The sequence below is a fragment of the Mauremys mutica genome, chromosome 4 (assembly GCF_020497125.1).
Source record: "Mauremys mutica isolate MM-2020 ecotype Southern chromosome 4, ASM2049712v1, whole genome shotgun sequence".
Classification (NCBI taxonomy): domain Eukaryota; kingdom Metazoa; phylum Chordata; order Testudines; family Geoemydidae; genus Mauremys; species Mauremys mutica.
The window spans coordinates 62,673,877-62,684,566 of NC_059075.1; the positions used below are offsets into that span (position 1 = coordinate 62,673,877).

The 10,690-nt window shown below is 47.8% G+C and overlaps 1 pseudogene; it reads right to left on the reverse strand.

The window, feature by feature from the left end:
• Window positions 1–1,068: 1,068 nt before the first annotated feature.
• On the reverse strand, window positions 1,069–10,029 carry LOC123368605 (annotated as a pseudogene).
• Window positions 10,030–10,690: the final 661 nt, after the last annotated feature.

Below are 10,690 nucleotides of genomic sequence, written 5' to 3' on the forward strand. Positions count from 1 at the left end.
TCTTTTATAGCTGAGTAGTAACACTATAGGCAGTAGGGACCCTGGTATGAATTCTCTATAGATCTTGAATGTCTCAATCTATGCTTTTTTAAATCCTTGGATATGACAGTGAGCAACAATGTTTATAACAATACATACACTAGTAATAAATAAAGCTATTTTAAACACATATTTATACAGTAAGAGGAACTGTACAAACACACACTCATCAGTCGGCCCCTGAACAACATCTGGAGAGAGGGAGGCCTCGGGTGATTCACAGAGGAGCACATGTGAACTAATGAAGTGAATCTTACAGTAAGTGTGGGATATGGCACTTATTGTTAAAGGAAATTACACTTTGTTCATTTCATGTACAGGTCACCCTTTAAAAAAGAATCTCCTCTCTGAGTGACTGTTGGCCCCATGCTTCTCCCATGGTTTTCCGCTGACCTCAATAAGTTGGGGGGGGCATCAGTCCTTATGGGCCAAATTCTACCGTGCTACTCCACTGTAAGTCTGGAGTATTCCCAGGGAAGGCAGATGCGCATCTAGTATCGAGGATTCCTGGTGGCAGCAAATGGTGTTGCATTTTACAGTACAGCAGCCGCACAACTAAAGTCACAGCATAGCTGATAACTGGGGCATTCATTACTGGTGGGATATAACTCCATCAGCTCCTCACGACCATCTCCTCCAGACACAAATCAATTTTAATAGCATACACCTGAGAATATTACCCACTATTATTGCAGTTATTTATTATTACTAAAACTGAAAGAGAGGGAAAAGCAGTCTCGTTTTTTCCAATGTATTTACTAAAGTTGAGTGGCCATCAGGATTTCCATGCTATAGGAGATTCTGATATTTGTTTTCTTCCTGAACTGAGACAGAAAAATAAATTAAAATTTTCCATTAAACAGAATACCAAAATTATCAATTCAGAAATTGCCAAGTTTTATTTTTTGACATCCACATCAAAGCATTTTTGTTTGTTGAAAATATGTAGTTTCAAGTTAGTTTGATATTAAACTGCATCTGCCTATGGTGCCACAGGGCCTCATAGGAGTTATAGTTTGGTTCCCCTTTTCTCCATTCTCGTGCGTGGCCCAGACCCCCCTGGCCAGATGAAATCTTCCATAAAGAACCTCCAATGTAAAATGCTCACATTCTGGATCTGTGTAGCAGGGCATGGGCCCTGCTGCTGCCTCAGTTTATCCTCCCGCTCACCTCAAACACACCTCCCTGCAGTTTCCACACCACTGTCAAGATCATGCTTTGTGTACAGGCATAGACGACAATCCAATTGTACAGGTACTGAACTAGGGGCTTCCGAAGAAGAAATATTTGACAGCAAAAGAAACAAAGCAATAACACTGAAAGCATAAAGGAGAGGAGAACTTTAAAGACACCGATCCAGGCCTCTGCACTGGCATTGCGGTAACTGGATGAAACCTCTTGCATCTGCCTGTTATATCTCCATAGAGATGGGATTAAGAGGACTGCAGAAATAATAAACATGAAGAAGGATGGGGTGAATCCAATGCCAAAACCACTAATCCAGTTCTCTCTATCAATTCTCCATATAACTAATTCAGAGATATTTTCTAGGGGAAAAAAAAGATTTGAGTTGTTATAGGATAGTCTGAAACTATTGCTGGTGAATGGGAGACTGCTGACCACAGGCAGAGATGTGGAGCCCAGGAACGCCCAGGGCACCAGCCCAGAGAGTCTCAGTTTCAGCCAGAGGAGAATAGTGTGATTGAAGCTGGCAGTTTTTACGCAGTAGGAAACAGAGAACAGATAGGAAATCAGGCACTAGAATAACTTAAAAACAGATAAGGGAATGTAAAAGGTTTTTTTTTTTTTTGCTTGATCCTGTCTAATATTAATGACCCAGTCCATGAAATTCACGACCACAATAAATCCATCTCCAGTTGTTCCCACAGAGGCTTCATGCTCTTGCAAGCTACTTCTACAATTGGCACTTAGAAAAAAAGAAAACCCTGGGATAGCGAACACAAATGTGCTTCTTTGGAGATATGGATAACACTACTAAATTAATCGCAGAAATTGACAAAACTGTATTCTTTGCGACTGTCTCTCTGTTCCAATAAACTTTTTACAAAGCCTCTTCTACCAAACGGCACTTGGCATAATGGAATTGTAGCAGGTCTCAGTTGGTCCACCAAGCCACTGGGGAGTGGTGGGTAGCCACTGGGGAGCGGTGGGTAGCTACTGCCTTGCCGAAAGGCCTTGGTCACAGCTCTCCATTGATGAAGAATTAGCCGAGGGAGGTGTGCCATCGCAGCTGGCATGACACAGGAGCATTGGCCAGAGTCCATGACGCGCCCCTCAGGCAGGGGAGCGCCAGCAAGGGCCAGTGTTGCGCCCCTCAGGCAGGGGAGCGCCGGCAAGGGTTTTTAGCTGTTTATGAGGGTTTTGCCACCCCACCTCAAGGTGGTAGAGGAACGCAGGCCCACCCAACTCCATTGCGCTCCAGCCCAGGGCCCTGACAGTGGCGGGAGGAGAGGGTTCCACCACTGGGTCAGTGGGGATCCGTCCACAACACACTGACCAAACAGAAACTCACCCCACTGTCCAGTTCTGCCCCTGGGCTACTTCCTACCCGGTCTCTCAAGTGGGTCCCTCTGGTTCCTCCAACCCTCCGGGCTATTCAGCCACCAGTGGCCCCGGCAGCTCCAGCTCACCCTCAGCATCAGGCTCACTCAAGCTTGGGTCACTGCCCAGCTCCTCCAGTTCCTCGGGGTGCTCTGCTGCTGGCAGTCCTGGTAGCCCGAGTCCTTCCTCTGGGACAGGTTTCCCTGGTCCAGGGCGTCACCCGGTTCGGCAGCAGGGTCTACAGGGAACAGCCAGCAGTCTGTGTCTGTCTCCCTCCCTGGTGCTGCCCTGAGTGGGTGAAGGGCCCCACCTTTTGTACTTCCTGTTCCTCCCACCCCTTCTGGGGGGTGGAGTAAGCTTGGTCTGGCTCCGCCCACTCAGGCTGAGAGTGCAGGGGCCGTGCAGGGATGGGGTGAGAGGCACGGCGTGGGGCCAGGGCAGGCAACCAGGGAGCGCACCATTGCCACCCCGAGCCACTTTAGGTAAGCGGTGCTGGGCCGGAGCCCGAACCCCTCCTGCACCCGACCCCCCAACCCCTGCCCTGAGGCCCCTGCCTGCACCCCGCACCCCTCCTGCACCCAGGCTCCCTGCCTGCATCTTGCACCCCAACCCCCTGCCCTGAGCCCCCTGTGCACCCTGCATCCCAACTCTCTTGTCCTTGGAATTCTTAAAATTGACTGGTCATCAGTAAGGTCTGTCTGTTTTGATGGCACATCTACTATGTCTGGATGTACTTCAGGAGTTCCAATGAAATGTAAAGAAAGAAAAAGTGAAATACTCTTATGTACACTGCTATGCGCATTGTTTGACCCTTGACCTAGATGCATGCACTTCAAGTAAACAAAACAGAGCTGTCTTTGATTTTTTTGGTGTTGTTCAGACTTTTTATGCCTTCATGGAGAGGAGTCCTGTGCAACATGCAGTAATGGAGACGATTTCACAAGAAGTAATGACTTCAAAGTGTTCAACTGGGATCCTATCAAATACAAGATGGGCATGCAGAGCAGAAGCAGTGGCTGCTGTAAAACAAAACTACTCCATCATTTTACAAGCTTTACAAGAGATTATCGAAACAACTCACCTTTCTGATGCTAAAATAAAAGCCAGGGGCCTTATCCATGAACTAAATTCATCCAAGTTCATCTTTGCCCTTCACATGATGCACCCTATTCTCCAGATGGTGGTAAAAGTGAGTAAGGCTCTTCAAGCTCCAGATCTCAACTTACTTACTGCAATGACAGGGGTGAAAAGCTTGTGTAATTCTTTGGCTGCGATGAGAAGTGGCCCACAATATTTTCAATCGATTTTCAATGACAGTGTGAAAATGTGTGTAGAGAATGATATATTAATTCCTCCAGTTAAGAAGAGAAAAATGTCCACTCATATTGATGGCGCGTTTGAGTCCCAGCATCACTTTGATACAAAAGAGGAGCAGGAGAAAATAACTTCGTTTTACCCATTCCTAGACTAAGGGCTTGGCTACACTTACAAGTTGCAGCGCTGGTGGAGGCTTTCCAGCGCTGCAACAACACCCCGTCCACACTTGCAGAGCACAACCAGCGCTGCAACTCCCTGGTTGCAGCGCTGGCTGAAAACCCATCCCGGCAGGGGTATAAGGAGTGCAGCGCTGGTGATCCAGCGCTGCCCAGCAGGTGTGGACACTCACCAGCGCTTTACCTGTCCTCCAGGGAATAAGGAGGTATCCCAGAATTCCTGTTCAGCCACTCTGCACATCAGTTTGCACTCTACTGCTCTTGCCTCAGGTGACCCGCCCTGTAAATGCCCCGGGAAATTTAAAAATCTCCTTCCTGTTTGCTGCAGCCAGGTGTGGAGTGCAATCAGTTTTAATCAGTTACAGGTGACCATGCCTCCACGCGGCAAACGAGCCCCAGCATGGAGCACTGGTGAATTGCAGGACCTCATCAGTGTTTGGGGTGAGGCATCTGTTCAGGCACAGCTGCGCTCCGGCCGTAGGAATTACGATATCTTTGAGCAGATATCAAGGGCCATGCTGGATCGGGGCCATGATCGGGACGCAGTACAATGCAGGGTGAAAATTAAAGAGCTGCGGAGTGCCTATTACAAAGCCCGAGAGGGGAATCGACGATCCGGAGCTGCTCCCACGACCTGCCGTTTTTACAGGGAGATGGATGAGATACTTGGGGGTGACCCCACTGCCAATCCCAGGATAACGATGGACACTTCTGAGCAGGCTGGGGGACAGGAGGAGGAGGCGGAGGAGGCGGCGGAGGCGGAGGCGTGGGGGGGGAGGAAACCGCGAGTGAAGCTCCTGGCATGGGGGAAGAAACCGCAGATTCCCTGGAGGCATGCAGCCAGGAGCTCTTCTCAAGCCAGGAGGAAAGCACCCAATCGCAGCAGCCAGCAGTTGCAGAAGGACAAGCAGAGGAGCGTGTTACCGGTAAGCGGCTTTTATTTTCTGGGTGAAATGTTTCTGGAGAGGAGGGGGGGTTATGGATGCATGCATGCCAGCCTCTAGATGTGGAATAGCCCGTTGATGTGGTCTATCACGTCGCGGTAATCTGCCTCAGTTATCTCAGCAAAAGCTTCATCCAGAGCGTGGGCAATATGCCTGCGCAGGTTTATAGGCAGAGCCACTGTGTCCCTTGTCCCAGTGACGGTGACGCGTCCGCGCCACTCTTCTGCCAGTGGTGGGGGGACCATTTCTGAACACAGGCAAGCCGCATAGGGTCCCGGGCGGAATCCACATTGCTCTAAAAGAGCCCCCCGCTGTTCCCTAGTGACTCGCAGTAGGGAAACATCTTCCAGGATTAAGTCCTGTGAAAAATGTTGGAGACTCTTTAGTGAAGAGATAGGGAGATAAGATCACCCCTGCATCTGCATCTTCATTTCACTCAAACCCTCTAGCACTCCAGATTACCCGAAGCAACCAGCTCCCCTCTATCACCCAAGCCCCACTTCTCCCCATATAAGCACTGCTCACTCACCATGTCGTGGCTTCTGTAGTGTTATGCGTGTGGGTAAAAGAATGCTTAAATAAGAACTCACTCCCTCAGTGTAACAATTCATGTCTGGAGATAGTGGATACAATGCTGCCCGTGTTAAATGTTGTCATTTCTGTTTCTACAGTGACCTTGACTACTGGACTGCCCAGATGTTCAACATCACAGAGGCTTCAAAATTTGAGAAAAAATCCCCGAAAGAGCAAAGAAGACATGCTGAAAACTGTTCTTAATCAGTCTGCTCGAGAGAGTAAGGACTTGAAGGATTGGCGAGAGAAAGAAAGCAGGACACGCAAGAGAAATGCAGTGGCCAAGAGGAAAACCACGGAGCGGCTGCTAAGCATCCTGGAGCGCCAAGCGGAGTCTATAGAGTCACTCGTTGCCATGCAAGCAGAGCACTACCGTGCTACTCCCCCACCCGCCCCGTCCTTTGTGCCTTGTGCCCCAATGTCAGCTCAAACCACCTTTCCCCAGCATCCAGGTTCTTACCACCACCAGCTGCCTCCAACACCTGTATGTTCCCCAACCAGCCCTGATACCTACCACCACCCTTACCCTCTGCATTCAACCCCATCACCATGCAGTATATGAACCCTGAAGTGCAGGATTCATTAAACAGCAATCCAGACAGGGCATATGCAAACTTGTGACTGTACAGTTCACCAACCCACACCCCTGCCCTCTTGTGTTCATGAAATGTTGTGTGTCTGTCTGTCTGTCAAGGAAGTTTTTTTCTTTTCAATAAAACAATTCTTGGCTTTGAAAACAGTCTTTATTATAGCAGATAGTGAAAGATACCTTAGCCCAGTAAAGAAAGAGGCACTACAAATCATATTATTATTATGGATAATAGAATAACAGTGTAAGCAGTGCAATTCACTCCCATGCAAGGCAGCAAACATTATTGTTGGCTTTCAGCCTCAAATTCTTCCCTCAAGGCATCCCTAATCCTTGTAGCCCTGTGCTGGGCCTCTCTATTAGCCCTGCTCTCTGGCTGTGCATATTCAGCCTCCAGGACTTGAACCTCGGTGGTCCATGCCTCACTGAATGTTTCACCCTTCCCTTCACAAATATTATGGAGGGTACAGCAAGCGCATATAACCGCGGGGATGCTGCTTTCCCCCAAGTCTAGCTTCCCATACAAGCAACGCCAGCGGGCTTTTAAACGCCCAAAAGCACACTCCACAGTCATTCTGCACCGGCTCAGCCTGTAGTTGAACCGGTCCTTGCTCCTGTCAAGCTTCCCTGTATAGGGTTTCATGAGCCAAGGCAGTAACGGGTACGCGGGGTCTCCAAGGATCACAGTGGGCATTTCGACATCCCCTACTGTGATCTTCCTGTCTGGGAAAAAAGTCCCTGCCTGCATCTTCCTGAACAGGCCACTGTTCCGAAAGATGCGTGCATCATGCACCTTTCCAGGCCAGCCTGTGTAAATGTCAATGAAACGCCCGCGGTGATCCACAAGCGCCTGGAGAACCATAGAGAAATACCCCTTCCGATTAACGTACTCTGATGCCAGGTGGGGGGGGGCCAGAATAGGAATATGCGTCCCATCTATTGCCCCTCCACAGTTAGGGAAACCCATGTGTGCAAAGCCATCCACAATGTCCTGCACGCTCCCCAGAGTCACGGTCTTTCTTAGCAGGATGCGATTAATTGCCTTGCAAACTTGCATCAAAACGATTCCCACGGTCGACTTTCCCACACCAAACTGGTTCCCGACCGACCGGTAGCTGTCTGGAGTTGCCAGCTTCCAGATTGCAATAGCCACTCGCTTTTCCACCGTCAGGGCAGCTCTCAATCTTGTGTCCTTGCGCCGCAGAGTGGGGGCGAGCTCAGCACACAGTCCCATGAAAGTGGCTTTTCTCATACGAAAGTTCTGCAGCCACTGCTCGTCATCCCAGACTTCCATGACGATGTGATCCCACCACTCAGTGCTTGTTTCCCGAGCCCAAAAGCGGCGTTCAACGGTGCTGAGCATTTCCGTAAATGCCGCAAGCACTTTAGTGTCACACGCGGCAGGCAAATCCATATTGATATCATCGTCGGAATCCTCACTGTCACTTTGGAGCTGAAGGAATAGCTGGACTGCCAAACGTGTTGTGCTGGTGACACTCATCAGCAGAGTCCTCAGCAGATCGGGCTCCATTTGCCACAGAAATCGCGATTCACACAGAGAGTAACAGAAAGACACTCACAATGGCGCCAAACGCTGCTGGAAAGAGTGAATGCTGGGATGTGAAGCGATGCACCACGGGGCGCTGGCAAACAGGAAGCGGAATGACCCGCACACTTCCTTCCCCTTCCCACAATACTCAGCGCCAAAACGGCGCCAAAACGGGACGAGGTGCTCTGTGGGATAGCTGCCCACAATGCACCTCTCAATACAGCGCTGGAAAGTGCTGCAAGTGTGGCCACACTGCAGCGCTGGTAGCTGTCAGTGTGGCCACACTCCAGCGCTGGCCCTTCCACAGCTGCATGACCAGCGCTGTAACTCCCAGCGCTGCAACTTGTAAGTGTAGCCAAGCCCTCAGTGATTACTGGCATTGACCAGCGATTTGAACAGACTTGTAAAATTGTGACTGCAATGGGAAAACTGCTGAGCTTAGACATTGGCAGGGATGACATGAGAATCATTGCCAACAAATTTAAAGTATCCTTGGATGAGTTGGAAGCTGAAGTCGGCTTGCTTTGGGGTTATGATGGATCTGTTCCTAAAAGCAGCACTACGAACACCACCAGAGAGTGGCTTGATTGGCTAAAGGAATCGGATCAGTCTTCCATGTGCCAGACCTTTTACAAATCTATTCAATGCTTTGCAGTATTACCTGTTACAAGCTGTTCATGTGAAGGAGCCCTTTTGAAACTAGCACATATAAAAAAACAAACTAAGTAGTACAATGTCCCAACAGAGCCTTGACTCACTCATGATTTTGTACATTGAACAATAATTGGCTTCATCAGTTAATTACAATGATGTGATTGAGGAATTTAAGTCCATAACACCTGGTGAGCGACATCTCATTCTCTAGGACAGGAAGATGAAGAAACTTTAATCTGTTTTGGTCAATTTGGGTTAGCTCATTATCTGGTTAAAGATAAAGATCATGAAAATTGACCGTATCTTTGTATACGCCTGGTTATCACAACAACAAAAATTTGCTATTTTGTGTCTCATTTTTTAAGTAAAGTTTAGTTAATTTAAAAAAAATAAGTTTAGTTAAGTTTTAGTTTCTTTAGTTTGTTTGATGAATAAAAATAATGTCCTTTATGATTGAGTATTCAATAAATGTTCACCTTTAAAATAAATACATAAAATTCCCTGGGTGCACACCCTAATGAAATGTGCTGCACACACCTATGTATATCAGAATGCACAAAAGGACAGGTACATACCACTATTGCACACAGGGGCGGCTCTAGGAATCGCGCCGCCCCAAGCAGAGCGGCACGACGCGGGGGGCGCTCTGGCGGTCACCGGTCCCGCGGCTCCGGTGGACCTCCTGCAGACGTGCCTGCGGAGGGTCCGCTGGTCCCGCGGCTCCGGTGGACCTCCCGCAGGCACGCCTGCGGATGCTCCACCGAAGCCGCGGGACCAGCGGACCCTCCACAGTCATGCCTGCGGGAGGTCCACCGGAGCCGCCCGCCGCCCCAAGTGCGCGCTTGGGTCTGGAGTCGGCCCTGATTGCACAAAGCCATCTCCAAGGGCTCATGACCTTCAACATATATGAAAAGAGAATAAAAGCTATACAATTCAACACATGAAGAAAAACAAGAGCAGGAGTTTTAAATGGCACCTACATGGGCCTATTTGCGCTGCTGTAACTGGATGAACACCATTGCATCTGCCTGAAATGTCTCCATAGAGATGTGACTAACTGGACTGCAGAAATGATAAACACGATGGTGGGCAGGGGAAATCCAATGCTGAAGCTAAAAAATAAGTTAAACTCATTTGTCTTTCATGGAACTATTTCAGTGCAATTTCCAGAAAGATTGGAAATTGAATTGTTACAGGATGTTCTGCGACTACCTCATGCGAATGGGATACAGGCAATCAGAAAGAGAAGCACTGAGCCCAGGGGCAACCACAGCACCAGCCCCAGGAGTCTCAGTTTCAGCTGGGGGAGAAAGGTGGGCTGGTTCAAGTTGACAATTTTCACACTGTAGAAAACAGTCAGGTGACAAACTAGGCACAGATATAATTTAGTAAGACAAAGGACAGCAACAGTGTATTTCTCTTGATTCTGATGCTAAAGGAAAGGATAGCACAAAATGCAGACAGCATGCACAAGTAGTGTCCATTGGAAGAAAGATCTGGATAAGCCCAAAGTGATCAGGATAGCATCACATGGGTGAGTTTTCTGCTTTTAATCCACTCAATGACATTCATAACCACAATAAATCCATTTCCAATAGTACCCATGGAACATGCAGTTCCTACCATGATCGAAGACCCGAAGAATGTTTGCTATTAAACTATCAGGGTCGTTGCTATCCTTGCAGATTTCTTGAAGCTCTTATCCAGAATATCAAATTCTTTTATGGCACAAGTATATCAATCAATATCTGGCTCAGAAATGCACAATTCTACCTCCTGCTGCAGAAGAAGCAACACTGCTAGAAAAGTATTTGTGATTTTTCCATGCATTGATCACCCAGGGACGTGTGTGCTCATATTCCTAGGGAGGCAAATCGAAAAGGGATTCTACTACTACTCTCTCCATTTTACAGAAATATATTTGCATTTGTCCATTCAACGTTCTTGGACTACACACCTGGAAGGAATTTGTTTCAAGAATTTACTGTTTTAGACATTCTCAACTTTTATCAACATGTTCTAACTATAACATTTAATTGCATAACAGAGTAGATTCCCCTGAGCGTCATACTCAGCTGGTTCTGTTATTATGCTCTGCTGCTTTCTTCTCTTTGGACATTCCCCTTGACTCCCATCTGTAACATTTTCTTCCTCTTTCTTTTCTCGCCTAATTGGAATTTTTTTCTTGGAAGAAAAATACAAATATACTCAATTTGTTTTGCCAGTCTGTTTTTCTAGCTTTTTTTTTTTAAATTAAAAAACACCCACCATAGGAAATAATAATTTA